The following is a 6,000-nucleotide window of genomic DNA, read 5'->3' as shown; positions in this document are numbered from 1 at the left end:
TGAAAATTGTATTATATTTCCTTATCTCAGACTTTGAAAAATTTCTATGGAATTGAGTTGATAAATGGTTGTGTCGAGAAATGTATTGGAGTTGAGATTTGGAAAATTATTGAAGTGCTTTTTACAGGTTTTCTGAAGAACTGTTTTGTCCAAAATACAGATGGCACTCTGCCAAAATTTTTACAGAAATTCCAAATAAACCAAATGAGTTAATTGTTTCACTTCAGTTCACCAAAGTCTTTAACACCTGTAAATAGTGCTCACCACTGTAAAATAAGTAAGAAAAGTTTTTAAAATCCCTTGTAGTGTATTTAATGGGTTATCAGTAGACGAAGTTGGTAATTCATTAGGTATACTACGGGATCATGTTATGCCTTACAGAGGGGTAGGGTGTGACAAGAACTATATGTAAACTGGAGTGAGGAGTCAAAACCCAAATAATGGTAAGGAAAAATTTAGAAAAATTTAAGCAATGAAATACAACAAAGTTAAATGAGCCGGTGCCCTAGCGATGGGTGACCTAACGGGAAGTTATTGTCTTCATAGCTAGTAGCCCTAAACCCAAGGGAAATTCTGTGAAATAATTTTTGGGACTCTAGAGAAGAGTCATTGGGGTTTTGATGGCATTAGAATGGCAAGAAAATTCTTAGAAAAATTTTTAGATCGGTATAGACAATTTTAGTCTGTTAAGCAAAACGAAGGGCATTTCGGTCATTTCATCTTCAGAGATGATTTTTGACCAACTTGTCCAATTAAGTAAATAAATTATATGACATAAAATATGAATAAATAATGCTAAAAGTTTAATTGAAAATGAATAGAGGAGAAAAGAAAAGAAAAAGAAGTAAATGGGACTTATGACATCACTATGATGCAATTAAAAACTCTCCACCCAATCACAACTTGACAACCAAATTAAAAGGGATAAAAATGACATAAAAATGAGATAAACACAAAACAAATCTGCATCTTCTTCACCATGGGCAACCGAACCAAAGAGAAAAAGAGAGAGAGAAAAGAGAGAAACCTCCATTGGAGCACACTTCAAGCTTGTGTTCTACTCCCAAAACCACCATAAAACCCTAGCTTCCCTTTACAAAAATTTATCCTCACACCTAGAGCAAGACTTGGACAGCAAAAAACAAAGAGAAAAAGTGGAGTTTTCAAGCCTTGGGAATTGGCTAATGCAAGGTTAGTGCTACCTTCTTCCCTTTCTCTTCTTTAAACTTGAACTTGAGTAGGAAAATGGAAAGAAATTCAAGAGAAATTGAGAAATTATTCATGTTTAATTCAAGAGAAATTTTGGCCAGCTTATGAGTTAAGGGAGTTGATGAATTTGAATGATGTGATTATTGGAGTTTTTTAATGTGTATATGTAATTAGAATGTTAGTTTTGCATGGGTTATATGAATTAGACATTTGAAAATTAGGGTTTGAGGCATGAAGTTAGGGTTTTGTTCATGTGTTATGGAATTGGAGTCCTAATGGTGAATTAGTGACCATTTTGTTATATTTGATGAGGAATTGAAGTGATTTATGCCAATGGAATTGAGGTTAGGTATGCTGCCTTAAGTGACCTACAGGGCTAGATGTGAGTCCAGCAAGTTTGGGCAGCTGTAACTTGAGAGGTAAGTTCAATTGGTACAAGGCCAATTGAACATGAAACTAGACACATAATGGCACAACTTTGTTGAAGAAACCTTCCCAGAAAAAAAACTTTGAATACCCTAAAAATTGACCAAATTCGGGTAACTAATTATGGACCTGGTAAAAGTAACCAAATGAATTTGTTCATTTGGCCATAACTTAGTGTAGAAATATCTAATTGACATGAATTTTATATCAATGGAAAGCTTAGACAATTTAGAACAACTTTGATGAAGAAACAAGCCCAAATTCTGACCATAACCCATCCGAAATGCTAGCCAAAGTCAGGACCCCTAATCTGCCAGAACTAGTTTTGCCCAGAAATTCTGGATAGAGACTAATCCGGCCAGTTATGGTAATTTGGCCATAGCTTGAGCTACAAAACTCCAAATGGAGTGATTAAAAAAGGAAATTAAAGAATACACATAAAGGAACAACGTTCATGCAGAAAGTTTTATCAAATTTTTACTCTAGCCAGGTCCAATGGAACAGTGAATTTGGACCTCAAATTCTGAAAATTTGAAATAAAACCTAGGAGGCTAGGAATTGAGTTTGGCAATCAATGCCAACAAAAATAAAATGTAAAATGTGGCATCTTGGTGAACTTAGGCTTAACAAATCTATTATGAATTAAAAAGTCAACCTATGAAGGGAAATGATCAGTATGAATGACATAATGAATGTATGAAAGGATGAATGCATAATTTAGGTAAAATTGTATTTTAGACATTTACACTTCTGCTAGGAATAAAAATTGAAATGTTATAAATTATAATTGGAACATATAATGAAATAATGATACTTATGAACCCTTAAAGGTACTAATGTGCCCATGTATTGCCTAGACACGTGTGTCAGACTGGATAGATTGGCATGCTAATAGGGTATTGTTTTAGCAGTACTGCATAAGGCTTTATGCCCGCACTCATGGCTTTTATGCCCGATTACTTGTTATCAGGGCTTTTAGCCATATTGATATGTTATCATGACTTTTTGGCCATACTGACTGCATACATGGTTGACATACTGAGCTTACACATCCCATGGTATGACAGCTCAAGACACTGTGGTGTCTAGTGCCAACGACCCGCTTATCTAGTTTAGTCAGCCTATCATAGGTTACTTGGGCAGTGAAATTTGTTAAGAATAATGTGAATTAAACATATGAATAAGAAAGAAACTTGAATTAGTTTTAAAATTTTATTTACTGTGCAATGATTCAAAATACCTAGAAATAAATTAGTGAAATGGTAAAAAGATTTGCAAAAGAAGTAGAACGTAAATAAATATTACAAATGCGTCTCTCATAATAAATTAAGACAAATTTTAATATTGTTAAATAATTGAATACTGTATATATTATTATTGACAAATTTATACACTAAGCATTTTCAAAGAAAGGTAAATTAGGATAACCGAAAATTAATATTAGTAATCTCACACGAAATCAAATTAATTCTTGAGTATCAAAATATTGCTTCGGTTTTATCTTATTGTATATTATTTTCTTTGTTATATTATCGCACCACTAAGCAGCAATGCTTAGCGCAATGGATTTGTTTTGTAACATACTCGCGTAGTCTGTACATTATACTGTTCCGATGACTGAGGTTGTCTAGGCAGATAGCCAGAATGTGGACAGCTAGAGTACAGATAGTAAGAAAGTCTGAAACTACATTTTAATAATAGTGAGGAGACATAAAATGATGAAATATGTGATAAGAAAAATTAAGGAAAAAAATAAAAGAGGTGAAATGAAACTAGGTTAAACGTGCCCGAATCGTAGCGATGGGTGACCACACAAGGAAGTTACGGCGGGCACCGTTGACTAGCCTTGGATCGCGGAAAACCCTGGGAAACATTTTTGAGACCTAATTAAAGGTCTACTGAGGTGTAATTGACATTGAAAATGTCAAAGAAAATTTATAAGTCAGTATAAATGAAAAATAAAAATTAAAGAAATCGACAGGTCAAGGATTAAATCGGTGTTACCGAAAAAGTTCGAATTTAACCCGAAGAGGGGCATTTTAGTCATTTGACACCTAGAGTGGACTTTTGACTTAAATGTCCATGAAAAATAAGTGGTATTAAATTTAGAAATTCCCATGAAAAAAAAAGTTCAATTGAAATGCAATTAAAGGAATTATGGGGTTTAATTAAAATATTACAAAGTTTAATTATTATATTAGTAAACTTTACTTAGTGGACACTAAGTGGTACTCTATAAAGACACCTAAGGAGTAGAATTTTCCCACTCACTTTATCACGTACATCAAGCTCCTCTCCCATGGCCGAATTGAAGCTCTCAAGTGTCCTCCATGGACGTCCATGAAGCAAGCTCTATTCCCCTACCTTTAAGCCATTATTTCTTCAAACTCCCTTCATGAAAAATAACCCTTGCACCATGGGCAACCTATAGGCAGCAAAAAGGAGAGGAAATTCCAAGGATTTGTCAAGCTCAAGTTGAGGTTAGTGCTAGTTTTTCTTATCTTCCTTAATTAAACTTTGTTATTATACTCGGTTTATTGCCTGATTGATTATATAGCTTCTTAGCCACACTGTTTTCACACCGGGAGATACTTTGTACTGATGGTTTTTCAGCCCGAGGTACTAGGTACTTAGTACTGTATTAACCATTTATCTAGTTTGGTCAGTTGTATAGGCTACACGGGCAATCAATTAAAATATTATTCAATTCAGGTAGTTAAGTTGAGTTAAGTATATTGAAATTTTAGCATAATTAAATTAAGTATTGAATGAAATGAGTAAAAGAGATTAGCAATAGAAACATAACAAAAATGCAATTTGCAGAACCGCAGAGACTTAAAATACAATACAATTAGAATAATTTATATACTGGGTATTATTATTGAAAGGTTATAAACTTAGCACTTCCAAAGAGGAACAAACTAATATATAAGATAGTGATACTATAAATACCTTACAAAATTAAATTGATTCCTGAGTATCCGAATTATGATTTATTTCTTTCTTTATTTGTATATATTATTTCATTGTTATATTATTGCACCACTAAGTAGAAATGCTTAGCGCGATGGCATTATTTCCTCGCGCAGGTACTGAATGCAAAACTAGTAGATAGTTGACTGAGATTTATGGAGTCCAGATTTGCAGAAGTGTCAGAAGAGAACAAGGTTGTCACCTCCTCAGCAATGCATGTAGATAGGGCTCATATTACACATGTTATGTATATTGTTCATTCTTAGCATATTGTAAATTATATGTATATCCTATACAAAAGAAACTTTTATAACTAATTTATAAGTTATGTAAATTTATTGAATTGAAAAATTATGATATACGAGTTGATGAGATGATTATTAGATCTTGATGATTCTAATCTAAATTAAGTTTTAGAAATTTTTAGATTGATTTTGAGTTTGAGAAACTGATGAGATATTATTGAGATAAATTGAGTTGTGAATTTAAATATGTTGTGAACAGTTTTTGGCAGGTTTAGAATAACTGTTAGTCCAAATTACAGCCGATACTCTGCCAGATTATCGTTAAAATTTTCGAAATTTCCAAATTAGTCTGATCTTAATAAACAGTAAAAATAGCCTAAACCTTAGATAAAGTTTTTGAACAAGTAAATCAAGAACTGTAATGAAATCAGATAAGATCAGGTGCTCCGGCACTTTGTGTGATATGCCTTGCTCAGCTACACTGCAGACGGGTAAGGGGTATTACATTTAGTGGTATCAGAGCACGGTTTAGGCGTTCCTAGGCACAGATAAGTAGAAAGAACTAGTGTGCATACATGCATTGCATTCATAAGAATCGAGGTGACATTAATGCAAATCTGTTTACTTTTGATTATTCAAGGATAAGATGTTAGAAAATCTAGTCCATGAGGTTATAACGTAGTGGCTATGTAATGTTCTCGATGTTTATATTGTAAGTTACAGATTATAGTACTGACAAGGGAGTATTATGTGGAGCTACGTGCTTCCTCGTGGTACATGAACATCAGGATAATTGCAAATAGACCTTGCCTTGGTATAACTACGCCCGAATAGAGTACTATTCTGGGAAATAAATATGAAATTTCTAGTTAGAAATTTAAAACTTTAGGACTAGCATATTGAAAGATTTCACTTGTAAGGTAGCTAGAGTCAGTGACTCAGTTACATTAATGTGAACTACCATTACCACAGTAATTGCTATAAGCTTGGAGAATTCAGTATGGCTATAAATTAGAAAGAACACCTTGAGGACGAAGATATCAAAATATAAGTCTTGTATGAGGTAAATACAAAATATCTAAACAAAGGATAATTGCAAATAGACCTTGCCTTGGTATAACTACGCCCGAATAGAGTACTATTCTGG

Source organism: Hevea brasiliensis, chromosome 6, assembly GCF_030052815.1.
Source record: "Hevea brasiliensis isolate MT/VB/25A 57/8 chromosome 6, ASM3005281v1, whole genome shotgun sequence".
In the NCBI taxonomy this organism is placed as follows: domain Eukaryota; kingdom Viridiplantae; phylum Streptophyta; class Magnoliopsida; order Malpighiales; family Euphorbiaceae; genus Hevea; species Hevea brasiliensis.
The sequence above is the reverse complement of the archived record's forward strand: the minus strand, read 5'-3'. Positions refer to the sequence as shown.